The 16,087-nt window shown below is 46.5% G+C and overlaps 1 protein-coding gene across 1 annotated transcript in view; it reads right to left on the bottom strand.

The window, feature by feature from the left end:
• Positions 1 to 16,087, bottom strand: part of LOC147712256 (disintegrin and metalloproteinase domain-containing protein 9-like) — a 1,115,055-nt gene that overhangs the window by 1,010,156 nt on the left and 88,812 nt on the right. The window lies entirely within an intron of this gene.

The following is a 16,087-nucleotide window of genomic DNA, read 5'->3' as shown; positions in this document are numbered from 1 at the left end:
GTACACTAAATTCAGTGTCTAGTTGTGTGAAGAAACTCTGAGAATCAGCCTCAAATACCAGTCTCACAATGGTTCATAGGCAGTATGGATCAATAAGTGACAACCCTCCGATGCTGACAACTAACTAGTATGGAACACACTGGCACACAATCACCACACTTGGATATTGACCTTTATGCACTACGGATTCGAGAGAAACACTATGATAGTATGAATCAGATGAGGCCAGTCTAACACTACCCTTGCCCAGTACAGATTAGATACTTTGATACTGATATTTTACAGGAATGAATCAGATGACACAACTCCATTATCAGCCTTCAAGGAATGTTGCAAACTAACAGTTAAAAATTGCACTATGAACCAGAGCTTCACACTATATCCATGCCAAACTAATAGAACAACTCATCTGGAGTACTTTTAAAACAACAGGTCACAAAGATGATGTGTAGAATGTCTATATGTGTGTATTTCTTGAAAACAAAAACATGGTAGTAAATTAATAATTTACAAAAATATGAGACTGGAAAGATGGCGGTAGGGAATAAGGGCAAGAGGATCAATAAAATGTTTTTAATCAAAGATCTACGGGCTGCATTAAATGAGATGCAGCAAAAGCGATGAAGACGAAAGCAGTATACTCTTCACAGAAGGCCTTGCACAGGGGCATTGCGCCATTGTGTCATCAGACTCAGAGGGATTTTCAGAAATTCAACACAATAAGTGACCCCATTGACCATAAATCACAACAAATTCTTTTTGTGAGCACACAACGGTTTAAGTAAAATTGCAATTGTAAAATGACTTACACTAAACTACTCGTTTGCCAATCGCACATCATAGTGTCCACACCTTATGTTTTATAAAAATAAGCACGTAAATACGCTTTAAAGCACTAAAAAAAGGTATTTAAATGAAGATTAATACATTTGATGTATAGTGAAACATACACATGCTCTATTGACAAAACACTTACATACAACATATAAAAGCATCCATGTATAAATGCATTTCCACATAGAGCTGAGAGCTACTTTTTTCGCACTCCAGGCAGAATGCATGCATATTATTTCTTTTGTTTAACATTTTAGTTTACGCCTCCATAGAACAGGCCACAGTTCCTGCCTTATGGAAACACGCAATGGTCAGTCCTCTGCTCAAAAAGCCGGCCGCCGACCCTACGATATTAGCCAATTATCGACCAATATCGCTACTGCCTGCTTTTTCTAAAATTTTGGAGAGGCACATTCATAAGGCTCTTTCAACCTATGTGGAAAACAATGACCTACTTCATCCGTCCCAATCTGGTTTTAGGAGTGGTTACTCCACCGAGACTGCCCTGCTTGGGGTCACAGAAAGGATCAGGGAACTCATGGATGATGGCCAAACGGTAGCATTGGTCTTGCTGGACCTAAGTGCGGCCTTTGACACCATTTCTCACTCCAGACTGCTTGCCAGGCTGGAGGAGAATGGTGTCGAGGGCAGGGCACTAGAGTGGATTAGATCATACCTATCCCTCCGCACCTTCCAGATCACCTCTTCTGCGGCATGTTCTGATGTATTCTACTCTCCCCATGGTGTACCACAGGGATCTATCCTGAGTCCTCTATTTTTTAACTTGTACCTACGACCACTGGCCAACCTTGCAGAAAATTTCGGTCTCACCTTAATGACCTATGCAGACGACTCTCAAATTCTGTTTTCACTCTCTAAATCTGACCCGTCTGCTCCATCTGCACTAAAAATAGGCCTTCACGAAATATTTAGTTGGATGTCGGCTAACCAACTTAAACTAAATGGGGAGAAAAACGAGATCCTCCTCTTAGGGAATAGTAAAGATCTTTGGAGTGATCCCCATTGGCTGACGTCGTTAGGTAAGCTCCAGCCACCAGCTTCTCAGGTCAGAAACCTTGGGGTCATCATAGATGACAGTTTATCTATGACACAGCAAGCCAACAAAGTGGCAGGCATATGCTTTACCATTCTTAGATGGCTACGCAAAATTGTCTGGATGTTACCACCTACCACCCAGAAGACCGTAGTCAATGCCTTAGTGACATCTCGGCTTGATTACGGTAACATCCTGTACCTGGGCTCAAACAAAGCAGTAATAAGACGCTTGCAACTCGTGCAAAACACTGCTGCCAGACTACTTTGCAGAATCCCTAGATCCGCCAGGATCACCAAACATCTTAGGGACCTGCATTGGCTCAGGGTTGAAAATCGGATTCGCTTTAAAACCCTGAACTATCTGTTTAAAATCAAAGCTGGTACTGCCCCCAAGTATCTACAAGACCTTGCCAAGCCTTACCTCCCCAACCGCAGTCTCCGTTTATGTACAGCAGCGAACTTCGCGGTGCCGAGGTACAAACGGGCTAGAATGGGCGGGAGATCCATTTCATATCTGGGTCCAACTCTCTGGAACACACTGCCCATTCATATACGCAAGGAAGAAAACTATAGGAGTTTCAGGAAAAGCGTAAAAACCTGGTTGTTCGACAAATAAGTGCCTTTTGCTTGCTCTCTCTCTAGTTGTGTCTTGTGCCTAGCTAGTCCGGCGCCGGGAAACCCTTTGTGGGTAGCTGCGCGCCTTATAAGTGCTATAAAATAAATAAATAAATAAAGCATCCATGTATAAATGCATTTCCACATAGAGCTGAGAGCTACTTTTTTCGCACTCCAGGCACAATGCATGCATATTATTTCTTTTGTTTAACATTTTAGTTTACTATTCTAACATGACAGCCCACTATGTTAGAACACTAAATTAAAAACGGCTGCCATGCACCATGATGTTTGTGCATGCAAGAGCCACAATGTTCTTGTCATAACTTAGCACCATAAGGAATGCATGTATGTCAATCATCTTGAAATTGGTATTTTTAATCAAATAACCCATTCCAACTTTACCGGTCATGAATGTCAATGCATTTTGACGCATATGTATGCCTGTCTTTACCAACAAGCATTAGCAAAGCCAACTGCTCAGCCTAATGGCTTTGCCAGTGCTTGTTTATGATTGTTGCTAGTCCATATATTCGTCATAATCGCCAGGACACTTTTTGCGTTCAGAATATGATTAGTAAGCCAAACATCCCTTGCTCTAAAACAGTAGCACTCTTATTATTATGAATATAGAATATCATGAATAAATGGTAACACCGACTGGTTATCAGAACAAGCGCACCACTCTTCTCCACTCAAAAACCATGAACTAATGCTTTAAACTACCAAATGCTTTAAACTAAATATGTACGGTAAACTGGTGTCTTCCCCTGCCCTGAGTGCCTCTGTGACATTGGTACCCCAATCACGTAAAGCGGTGGTGGCAGCATACAGACTTTTTGTAAATCAGTATTATGACCAGACCTTTTTCTCTGTATCAAGGAGAGGACTTTCCACTGACCCCTCTCTTGTAAAGTTTTGCTGTATGTGAACCTCACCTATCAAACTTCAATCATTAATATTTCTTGATTAATTGGAATGTATGTTGATATTGTGTGCCTCTACAGTCAGAAAGAGAATCCTTGTTCACCCTGCCTTCTTGAAATGCCTTGCTCAACACTTCTATCTGACACAGTGCCCACCAGCCCTCCTTCCTATAGTGCTCCCTCCATCTATCTCCTTTTTTGTATGGTCCCCTACACTCACCAGTGGTCCAATTTAGAGGGTTAAATCTTCGTTTTACCATGATTTCTAGTCAACAAATGGCCAGATCTCTGCTGGGATCCTCCACAATATTATCAGGAGTCTGATGCTTTCAATTGGATAGTTATAAATTGTAAAAGTAGCATTTGGAACCCCTTCCCTTTCTGCTTATAGAACAATCCGGACCATTTCGCGTTCTGTAAGTCCCTAAAAACCTGGTTGTTCCAATTATATTTACTCATTCTCTGCTGTCTCTGTCCTCTTTTTGTCAGTAAGCTCAGTACCAGGCGAGCACCTTGGTGGTGCACGTGGAGCTGCAAAGTGCCAAAGACTAAAAATGCCATACAGACCAGTTCCCTCGATTGCCCATTCCATCGTTGCCCTCTTTTAAGAGAAACCCTCTCTCTTCAACTGCCTAATACCGAAGGTTCCTGTGCTACCCGCTATGCTCCTCCTTTTAGTGGCACGGTGGTCCCATCTCTTACTGTGCACCTCTCCTACTGTCCTACACTGCAACTGCCCTCTCTGAGTCCCCTAGCCTTAATATTTCTCTCTCTTTCAGTTCCCACAGCATCTTGGCTCTCCCCTCTTTCACAGTTCTCAACTTTTGGATTAATCACCTACAAAAGTTGAAACTATTTTTTACTAAAAATGTCCTTCCTTTACCCTTCAACATATGCAACTACATATATTGATTTCAATGAAAGATCATGTTGGACCAGGATGTCAGAGGGCCCTTATTGCAACTTTGAAACAGTGAGAACAAAGACTCTTCTCTTTTTGAGTATTGCTAAGTGCCCATCCTTTACAGGTTACGTACAGACAGGGACCCTTCTCTCGCGCCAGTGCTGCCAAACTGTTAAATCATATGTCGCTCCACCATCTATTTGTAAATTTTATACCACTGCCTCTTCACATCCTTGGACTTGTAGCTTTGAATTTACCATTGAAAGGAGCTGTCATGCAGCCATTCCCATTGAAAGTACGGACTCCCAAGTTCCAGCGTGAGGTATTCCTAATAGGAGAGGGCTAGTACAAGGTGACCTATCTCTTCCCTACATTGTGCAGAGTCTAATGTGTGAAAATTCTCAAACTGTAGAAAATGGGTTACTGGTTGAGGAGAGGGGCAAAACCCTATTCAAACAGCAACCACAATTCTTGCCATGGTGAAACACAAGCAAACCCCAAATTAACCCTCCAGTAGCTTGGCACAAATGAGGTCAGGCGTAACATAGAGGCAATGTGTAAAGTATTTATGCAGCATTTCAAATAGTAATAAAGTGAAAACACAACACAAGAAAACCCCCACACCAATTTAGAAAAATAGAGTAAAATGTAAAAAATGAATTGACACCAAAACAACAAAAATCCAATTAGTAGAACCGTAGACATGCAATGTTAAAGATTTAAGCCGAAATAGTTCTAAAAAGCACAAGGAGCCAACTGTGGTTATATTGTGGCTTCAGACCAGGGGAAAGTCACAAGTGCAGGCTGACAGTGATGAAACACGGCTGGATAAAGTGAACAAGTTATAGCCATTAAACAAATGGCCTAAACAAATTTAGGCTGACCAAGATAGAGCACAGTCAACATGAAGCGAACAAGTTAGACCCACTTAACACAGTAGCTTATTAAATCCTGTTTGCAGAGCAATGCGAGGTCCTGTATCGGGGATTCGTAATGAGCAGCTGTTCCAAGGAGCTGCCGGGCTATAATGCAAGGTCCTGTGTTGCGGATGTGTTGTGCAGTGATAGTTCCGAGGAACGGTAGGGCTCCGATGCGAGGGCCTGCATCGCGGATGTGTCATAAAGCCTGTGGTTCTGAGGAGCTGTGGGGCTAAAATGAGAGGTTCTGCACTGAGTATGTTGCACAGCAGCGGTTATGAGGAGCTGCATGGTCCTGCACCGGGGATGTGTCGCTTAGCAACATTTCCAATGAAGAACTGCAAGGCAATGCGTCGCACTGCGTCAGTTCTGCTAATACCACAGTTGGACTGGTAGAGCATCTTTACTTCCAAGGGTCCAGGACTGGAGTGGCACTACTTCGGAGGCAAGACTCACAGTAGGCAGAGTCCAAGTGCAGGCTTCAGTGTTTTTGGGGCCTTTTCTGTCCTTGAGACTCAGATCAGGGACAGATTTTTGTGTATTCCGATATTCAGATAATGGTAGTTATCTTAAAAATGTGGTATGGGTCTAGCCCTCCATGACTGAATTTGTATAACCCTGCCCTAAATCAAACACTACTCAGCACCTTCTCCTCAAGAATGGTATTCAATGTCATTGCAGCCTAGCCAGAGATCTCAAATCATCCAGAGGAGCACCTCCAGATTTTACTCCATTACTGTGACCTGTAGAGTGCACGTGGGGTCCATCATATTTCCAGTTATCTTCAAACTCTATATAGAAACCCTAGGAGTCATTTTGGCCTACAAGAACATCAACACACACCTGTAGGACATCACCCAATTATACCTAAAGAATTACACCTGGATAAAACATTGCTTCACCACCATCCACGACTGGTTGCCTAAATCATACTTAAAACCCAACCCCTGAAGACATTTCATGCAACTGATTAGCAATATTAGCCAACAATGTCAGATCTCTAGGGTTTGACATCAACAGAAACCTCAGCTTTCGGAAACACATTTAGAAAAGACACAAATGAAATTGTGCCTCCGTTAACCAGTCTTCAGAACAGCAGAACAAACCCTAGTTCTCTCTCACCTTGATGACCAATTTATCAGGGATTATAGGAAGCTGACTCACACACCCTCAAAGAACTCTTTGACTTTCTCTACCAACTAACATCCACTTTAAAGCCTGCTGCATCCCATACAAAGTGGTAAACTCAAGTACTCTATCATATCTAGCATGTACGATTGAGATCCTGGGTTGCCTATGTAACACTCACACAAGGAACCTCTCCTGCCCCAAGTTACAAAATCGTATGAAGAAGAAAAGAAGCTAAGCCTTCTCTGGCTATGCCCCTCCGATCGGCAACTCCCACCTCAACCATTTCAGTCACACACTCTCTGCTATTCGGGAAGGAACTAAACACCTCCTTCTAGAAGCAATGCCTCAACCATGTAGAACTCTCCAGACTGCAGCTGGCAATTCTTGTCCTCCCTCATCTCCTCATTTGTGCTCCTCATCACTAACCCACCTACGTACTGTGCTCTGCGGCTTTGAAGGTAGGTTTTTAGCTCTACAAATTTACAAACATGCATGCATATACATACAGCACAGCAGAGGAGGACATGGCTTTGGATATGCAAAGATGCAAAATGCTCAAATGCTCAAATGCGGGTCCTTTGCTCACTGTGCCGCCTAATAAGGGCGAAACGGGTCTTTGGTTTATGGGTTCCTGTTCAGGGAGAACCTGGCCTGGCAGGGCGGGTTGAATTGCTCCTAATAGGGCATGATAAAGACTTTCATTTGACTGGGTCCAAACTGAGATGTCACGTTGAGCAAAAGAAAGATGTGTTGGGACTCTACCCTGAATGATTGCCAGTGGTTAGACAACTTGCAAGCATTTTGCGTTTACCTTTTCCATCTTTGATCTATTTTGCTTTAGAAATGTGTCAAAGATGATTCTAAATGAGATTCTCCTACTTTGGACAGGTAATTTGACCTGCCAAGGCTAACGGTTCCCTATAGGGAGATTTCTGTTTTTTTAACTTTTTTTTAGAGTGAGCATCTCAGTTTGGTCGACCGGCACCCTTAAATTAGGTATGCATGGATTTCATTGTCCGCACCACTGAGGTTGCACATACTCACTGGGTCTCTCACTCTTGTGGGAAACTGTATCTATTTGCATAAAAACCGCTCATGGTAAGAGATAGCTAGGGATACAAAGCGAGTGTTGAGAGTGGGTGGTGGAATCAGTGGTAGTTCCAGTGTTTGACAGCGATCGGAAAGAATTATGAACCTTACTGCCCAAGAACTGTAGTAAGAAATGATTTTTTAATTGAGTCAATCTGTATGTTCTGTAGCAGTGAATTAGTTATGTAAGTATACCCGTGGCTCGGATGACCAGTTCTCTTTCATGACTGGTGGCACTATAGGGTTTATTTCTGTCATTTGGCCACTTATCTGCACCGAGGTAGGTGTTGTAATCTCTTTGTTATGCTTTCGCAGTCTAAATCTGTTTTGTGCACGCCACTTGTTTAGAATCCTCCTTTTGCCTCTGATACTAATCGTTTTATATGCTTAGGGTTTGTTTTCCTCTGATGCACACTTAATGTATAGTTTTTCAAGCCTCTTGCTGGAGTTCATGCACTTGTGTTTTGCTTTGGTTTTCTTGCTCCTCCTTCTCACCTCTTGGCGCCTCCTTTGGAGTGCCTTGAGCTCGAAGAGATAATTCCCGCTCCTCGGTGTTACCAATATCAGTAGCTCAAGGGGGAGACGGGGTTACCTAGTATAACACGTAGGATTTCTCTGGGTACCAAGAGAACAACAAGCATTTACAATGCAACGGTTTCGCCTTCGGAAAAGTTTGAGCCATTGGCATTCTAAATGGCAAACTTTTTATTTATGTGTTGGTTTTGAAAACAGATAAATAAATGGCAGTCTCATTTACAATGCCAATACACACACCCACACAAGAGCCCCCCACACACACACACACACAAGAGCCCCCCACACACACCACACAAGAGCCCCCCACACACACACACAAGAGCCCCCCCCACACACCACACAAGAGCCCCCCACACACACCACACAAGAGCCCCCCACACACACCACACAAGCGCCCCCCACACACACACGCAAGAGCCCCCCACACACACGCAAGAGCCCCCCACACACACACGCAAGAGCCCCCCACACACACACGCAAGAGCCCCCCACACACAAACGCAAGAGCCCCTCACACACATACGCAAGAGCCCCCACACACACGCAAGAGCCCCCCCACACACGCAAGAGCCCCCACACACGCAAAGAGCCCCACACACGCGCAAAGAGCCCCAAACACACGCAAAGAGCCCCACACACACGCAAAGAGCCCCACACACACGCAAAGAGCCACACACACACGCAAAGAGCCCCACACACATGCAAAGAGCCCCACAATTAAGAGTGGAACTACGGATAGATAGATTTTTTTTTTTTTTTAAACGAGATAGAAAATTACTTTCATATGTAAACCTAAGGAGGCATGCAAGTATATGTAAACCTAAGGAGGCATGCAAGACTACTCCCCGGTGACCTACGGTTATACTAACGCCCTGTATATAGAGTCTAAGAAAGGCTAACAAATCAAAGAAGCTGTCTGAAGGAGAACATTTTTTAAAGAAGCAATAAAGCTAAGGATAGAAACATGGTAAATGTTGACTCCATGGCAGGCATGTGGTATTGAAAATAGGTAGGGCAAAGTGTAAAATAATTTGACATGGCAAACATTATCTGCCCTAAATTTATCATACGTAATAAAAAGTAAATCATTAAATACCTGAAGGAAAAACTACACCAGTGTAAAAAAAAAATATTTAGATAACAGAAAGCAAGGTTCCAAGTAAACCATCACTAAATGGGTGAACCTATGTGGCACAAATCAAATAAAATTGTTTCAGGAGCACCATTACATATCTCCTTGGCATCCCTTTTATGTACAACTCCCTTAAACATGTATCTACTCCATACATTTAATCACCTTATTATCTACTTAGACTCCTTTGAAACCTCAACCCTCCTGTCTGTTTATCGAAAGCAAAGGTTAAATGGAGGGCAAGGGAATCTACTTTCACTTGCTAGATAGACCTACATCTAATTTGACAAATAGCAGTAGCAAAACGTGGACATTATATTTTGTAGACTCTGGGGGGAGTTAATATCATCGAGGTCATACCAGAGAAAGATCTCCATGTTCAGCACAATTATTTTGGCATTATGGTACCCTCCCTCAAAGGTACTCATCTGCTCCTTGTGCCAGCTCCGATTCTCTTGATCTAACCACGAATGCTTGACAACCCAACTACCTTCACAAAGTAATCACAGCACCAGATAGGTCCTTCTCCTCAACTACTACCTAAGCATCCCTGACATACTTACTGTTATTTTCTTCAGCTTCGTTCTGTTCTCATCGGAGATGTTTTAAGGCTGCCTTTTTCTTTAGTCCCTTTAGCGGACTTTTACATAAGTCCATTGACTACCAAAGGATTCTCCACAGGACGGCCTTACTTATATATCCCTCTGTTCTTGCAACCGCTGTAAAATCTTTTCCACTCTTCAAGACCACCGAATCTGTTTCCAGGCTCCTCTACCAACTTCATCATATTCGACGAAAATGTCTCATCGTCAGAGCGCCTCCGAAACTATTCACCTCCTTCTCTTGTGGCACCAATGCTTTATGTCTAGCTCAAGCCCAGCCCACTGCCCTCTGCTCCCCCGTCTCCTCATTTACAATGACCTCTCTTAACCTCCCAAAATGTACATTTCAGTTCACTTCACCTAATCGCCCACCCCTTCCCTCGCACTGTACACCATCAGCTGGCCACTTTTTCTCCATGCTACATTTACACCTTCCCCTGGTGAACTGACGGCCCCACTCCCGCCCCCATCGCCCCACCCTTTTAGAGGTTATCCTAAGCTCTTGGTTATCCTGGACCTTGAGAGAGACGGGAGGCGGCGGCTGTGGTACAATGTCCCATTGTGCGGCCTGTGTTCCCGTCAAGGTTCGCCGGGCGCAGTGCACTTTGGTCCGATAAGGGAGCGTGGCCCCACCCGAGCCGGACAAAGTGATAATTGCCCAACAATGCGGGGCGCGAGGGAGCCACGCGGGTAAAAGGGCCCTTCCCCTCCCCCTACGCCTGCTGCCACGCCCAGCAAACTGTTTAATCCCACCACACAAGATGCAGTCACTGACGTCTGTAGGTTTACAAAACTACAATCGACTACTTCACAATGCCACCGGCCCACTGCGTCAATGCATCTACTGCACCCCATCATATGCCGAGATTGTTCTCTAGCTTTTGGAAGGGCCTGATGCTAAAAATGACCACAAGGCCTAGACAAAGACTGCCTTTGTACTCTCCAGACATTGTCCTCTCCACTCTCCCACAGTCCCGCTCGCCCGGAGTGGATCATCCGGAATGCTTTCACTCACTTAGCTGATCTATCCAGTGTGAGCCCTCTTCATCCACTGGTCGTTGAGTACGTCACTCAAATTGTTCTAACTGACACTGCAGCCTATAGCTCGGAGCAGTGGGTCAGCCTTTCAGCCATTGGCCCGCTTCACTGGGAGTGTTGGCATTCTGTCCTTCCACACTGAGCGCGTCCACACAAAACGTACCTCCATAGAGTGCCAAGGCCTACTATGCAATGTGTGAATTTTGAGACTCAAAATATTTTCGCTTTAAGCATTTTTTTAAATTTTGTTTTAGATTGGCCGAACAGCTTCTCCAAAAGTAACGTTTTGAAAAAAACAGGCAGAAAAAAAGTACTGACAAGCCAATTGGCTGACCGGCAATGCCGGGCCTATTGGCTTTGTCAATAGCGGTTTTACCTGCTGATCTTTGGTCCTCCTGAAAAGCCCCTGGGACAGGGGCTGGCTGCAGTAAGAGGCAGACAGTGAAACCTTTGAAGCGTCCACGCTTGAGGGTCGTATGCGTTTACACTCAATAGCTCCTGATGCGCATTGGCCAAGGGGTCACACGCACGGGGTCTCGGGCTCGGCTCCCACCACAAGATGCATCTGGCCTCCATGCTGTCCTGTCCTTTGCACGTCACTGGGGGGCACACCCAGAGTCCATCCTCGTCATTTCCAAGAGCCTACACAGTCGCCCCAGGAGGGCTGGTGAGGTGCGGGCAAGGGTGCCACATTTCCACAAGACACTGACCTTCGCATCCCCCGATCGATCACTCCGTGGTTGCCCCTTCTTGGTTTACGTTCTGCCCCTCTGTGTATAGCGCTCCAAGACCGGCCATGCACATGTCTGTATATTTATATTTGGCCTTCACTGGAAGGACAGCACTCGGTGTTCCTGCCCTCTCCAGGCAGCACCCCTTGGACTCCTCTGCATGCCCTCTCCTCCCCCGCAGAGCGCTGCGTGCCCACCGCTCTTTGCTCCACCTTTCATCGCTCCGTCTGCGGTGCCTGGGCCCGCGGCTCGTGCTCCTTGGGATACAGGCTCTCCGTGCTCTGTACCCCCAGCCCCCGCCCCGCACTCCATGCCCTTGGTCCAGCAAGCCATCTAAGCCTTGCCCTCTCTACGGCTGGCTGGCCCAGCACCCAATGTCCTTCCCTGACCGAGCTTTTCATGCCCTACACCTCTCTCCTCCAGCAGTCCATCCCTGCCACTCTTTGGCCAAGCCTCTGTGCCCTGCCCATCCGGCGACAAGCACAATACTCCCCCACGCCCCATCTCTGCCCTGGCTTTCTTTGGCCCAGAACTCCGTGCCCTGCCCCTTTCTCGTCCAGCGCTCTTTGCACCGCGCCATCTGCGCATCACCCAACACCCTCTCCCTCACTGGTACAGCACTCCATGCCCGGCCCCTCCCTAGCACAGCACTCCATGCCCGGCCCTCCCTGGCACAGCACTCCATGCCCAGCCCAGCGCTGCGTTCCAAGCAGGGACAGGCAGGCCAGGGGCAGGGGGCACTCACGGCGCTCCCTCGGCGAGGTCGGGTCGGTCTTCCCCGGCTTCGTCACTCCCACGCAGCTTCCTACCAAGCAGGGCGCCGAGGACCAATCCGGTCGCGGCGTTCACGCCAAGCCTCCACACACGCCCGGGAGTCAGCCAATGACAGCGCGGCTCCCGGGACCTGCCCCTGGATGATGCTGAGCCGGCAGCCAATCAGTGCGCGGCCTCGGCGATGACGCGGCGGCGCTGGGCCAATCCCAGCGCGGCGTTACTGGAGGGGCTCGTCTTGCTGGGCCAATAGGAGCGCGGCGGCTTCGATCTTTGCTGCTGCAGCTCCTGGTCACGAACGGCCGCTTTGGAGGGTGTTTCTGGCCCCGGGCCGCGACGGTGATTTGGCGGCAATAGATTTTCGGGGCCCCAGGTCGCGGTTAGACCGTTTCTAACCAGCAGATCAACAGGGGGGATCCTGGGCGCAGGGAAACACCGCGGGCCTCGTTTCACCCCTGAATCTGGGCCAGCAGCAAGCACGGGCCGGCCGGACCAAACACGGGGGCGTTCCCGGCGTCGCGTGACGTCGGCAAAAGCCAAAGAATCTCGGGAACGCCCCCGTGTCTGGTCCGGCTTTGACGGACGCCTCTCTGTTCCAATGGCTAGCCTCCATTTATGGAGCTAGCCAATGAAGCAGAGAGGCGTCTTCAAGTCACCCATACTAGAAACTACAGATTTCGCTGGAGGAGGAGCCTAACGGCTCCGCCCCCCAGCGAAACCTAAAAAGCGTTGGCAATGCCAAAGGGTATGAGTTATAAATAAAAGTGTCTCTTCAGTCTCTTGGGAAGTTAGAAACTCTATACCACATCATACATGCACTCTGGCGACTGACTCATCCTTGCACTCATGCATTCATTCATCCACCTAGTGACTCATTCTACCGTTGACACATCTGCAAAACACACACATAAAATCAAAAAGCATAACATTAATAAAATCAAAGAATATCAGTAGTAAAAAGAAAACATGGGACAAGCTGAATGTGTTGGGCATATGCTTGCAATGAGTAATAAATAAAAAAGGAAATGTAGCATCGGGCAGCCATTTAAGAATGGTATTGTGCATAATGTATCATTTTTCTTAAAGTTACAATATGGCTGTTGAGTTGAGGAGCAAAGTGTTGGTCATGTTATAATAGTAAAACAATGATATTCTCTGGATAATACTAATTCTGAATGGCTGTTCGGTTCAGAAACAGTGACCTTGAGGGATATAGCGCACTGCAGATTAAATGAGCCACAATAAGGAGCTGGGTAACATTGTCTGGGGAGCGGCAACAGCTCTAAAAATCAAACAAACAAAATAAATTAAAAAACGAGAAAAAAAGTACTGTAAAGCAACAAAAATGAAAGGCATCTATAAAATGAGAAAATAGAAACTTACGTGCTGTCTCGCCAAACCTGGTGCTGCAGTATACTCACAAGGCAATACAGCCAATTGCTAAAGTTGGCTAACTCATTGCTCTATGCTGTCATGGGTAGAGGCAGAATGTGAGTGACACTTGTACAGGCCAATGGGCTGATCCCAAGGCCCTATGTCTGCATTTTTATGTATATGTGTAGTGAATGTATGTATTCTTGTATTTTCTATGCATTTTTGTAATTGCAAAAGCCTGTCAGGCAGGTAACACGATCATGCCAGTACACAAAAATAGACTGAACACAAAAAATGAGAAATTGTTACAAAATTAAGTTTGGTAAAACAATACATAACTCCTCCTTAATGAGTGTAGCAGGAATCATATCAGTGCCCAACTCCTCATTGCAGGGTTTGTCAGAGGGTGTTAACATACAAAACCCCTGACCTTGTATGGCTATGTGGGTTACTATGCAACAAAATCCCTGTCTACAAGCTTTAGTACAGTATAATAACAACTCATCCCTAATAACAGAATGGTTTTACCATATGCTTTTCACAATAAATTAGCCAGACCTACTTTGTTGTAACCTTTATCATTTGGTTCTCATCATAACCAACTCAAGCCTACTGCATTAAACATAAGTTTCCTCACTAGATAAAAAGTGCCATACAAGCTCTTTCTTTGAGAGGAAGCACACAACGTCTGTCGAATAAAATCAAAACATTGTACAGAAGATCAACATTTTTGGTGGAACTAGTCAAGTCAAGTCAAGTCATAAAATTTGTATAGCGCACTACATACCCAGAGGGTTTCAAGGCGCTTAGGAAGGGGAGGAGGATTATTTGTCAAATAACCACGTTTTAAGCTGCTTTCTGAACGCTAGGTGGTTCTGGGTGAGGCGAAGGTAAGCGGGGAGTGAGTTCCAAGTTTTAGCGGCCAGGTATGAAAAGGATCTGCCTCCCATGGTGGTCTTGTTGATGCGAGGTACAGTGGCGAAGGCTTGGCTGGAAGAGCGAAGTTGGCGGGAGGGGGTGTAGAAGGACAGTCGAGAGTTGAGGCAATCTGGTCCGATGTCGTAGAGTGATTTGTGTGCGTGGGTAAGCAGTCGGAAAGTGATCCTCTTATTGACGGGTAGCCAGTGGAGGTCTTTAAGGTGACCAGAGATGTGTTCGTTGCGTGGGATGTCTAATATCAACCTGGCTGAGGCGTTTTGGATTCGTTGTAGTTTCTTCTGGAGTTTGGCGGTGGTACCTGCGTAGAGGGTGTTTCCGTAGTCCAGTCGGCTCGTGACTAGAGCGTGGGTGACTGTTTTCCTTGTTTCGGAGGGGATCCAGCGAAATGTTTTTCTGAGCATGCGAAGAATGTTAAAGCAGGAAGAGGATACGGCGCTGACTTGTCTGTTCATTGAGAGTGAAGAATCCAGGATGACGCCAAGGTTCCGTGCGTGGTCTGTCGGGATGGGTGCTTTTCCGAGGGCTTCCGGCCACCAGGAGTCGTCCCATGCAGAGGGGGATGTACCTAAGATGAGGACTTCTGTTTTGTCTGAGTTCAGTTTCAGACGGCTTTGTTTCATCCATTCGGCGACTTCTTTCATTCCTTCGTGTAAGTTAGTTTTGGCGGTGCTGGGGTCCTTGGTGAGAGAAAGGATCAGTTGAGTGTCATCCGCGTAAGAGATGATGTTGAGGTTGTGTTGGCGGGCGATGGCCGCGAGGGGGCTCATGTATACGTTGAAGAGGGTGGGACTGAGTGAGGATCCTTGAGGTACGCCGCAGATGACTTCAGAGGCCTCGGACTTGAATGGTGGGAGGCGGACTCTCTGGGTTCTTCCGGTGAGGAACGAGGTGATCCAATCAAGTGCTTTTCCTTGGATTCCGATGTTATTGAGGCGTTGTAGAAGGGTGCTGTGGCAGACTGTGTCGAAGGCAGCGGAGAGGTCGAGGACGATGAGGGCGACTGTGTCACCATTGTCCAGTAGAGTTCGAATGTCGTCTGTTGCTGCGATGAGGGCGGTCTCAGTGCTGTGTTTGGCTCGGAAGCCAGATTGTGAGGGGTCGAGGGATTTGTTGGCTTCGAGGAAGGCAGCGAGCTGGTTGTTGACGGCTTTCTCGATGACTTTGGCCGGGAATGGAAGAAGCGAGATGGGGCGGTAGTTTTTGAGTTCGGTGGGGTCTGCTGTTGGTTTTTTCAGAAGGGCGGTGAGTTCAGCGTGTTTCCAGTCTTCTGGGAAGGTGGCGGAGTTGAAGGAGCAGTTGATGACGTCTCGGAGGTGCGGTGCTATGACGGAGTCAGCTTTGTTGAAGATGTGGTGAGGGCATGGGTCTGTGGGGGATCCAGAGTGAATGGAATTCATCAGGCGGATGGTGTCCTCAGTGGAGATTGGGTTCCAGGCGTTAAGGGTGTTTACTGGGGGAAGATGGTCAGCTGATGGTAGGGTGGGTTGGCTT

The sequence above is a fragment of the Lissotriton vulgaris genome, chromosome 5, assembly GCF_964263255.1.
Source record: "Lissotriton vulgaris chromosome 5, aLisVul1.2, whole genome shotgun sequence".
NCBI classification, from domain to species: Eukaryota; Metazoa; Chordata; class Amphibia; order Caudata; family Salamandridae; genus Lissotriton; species Lissotriton vulgaris.
This window is presented reverse-complemented; position numbering and strand designations above follow the sequence as displayed.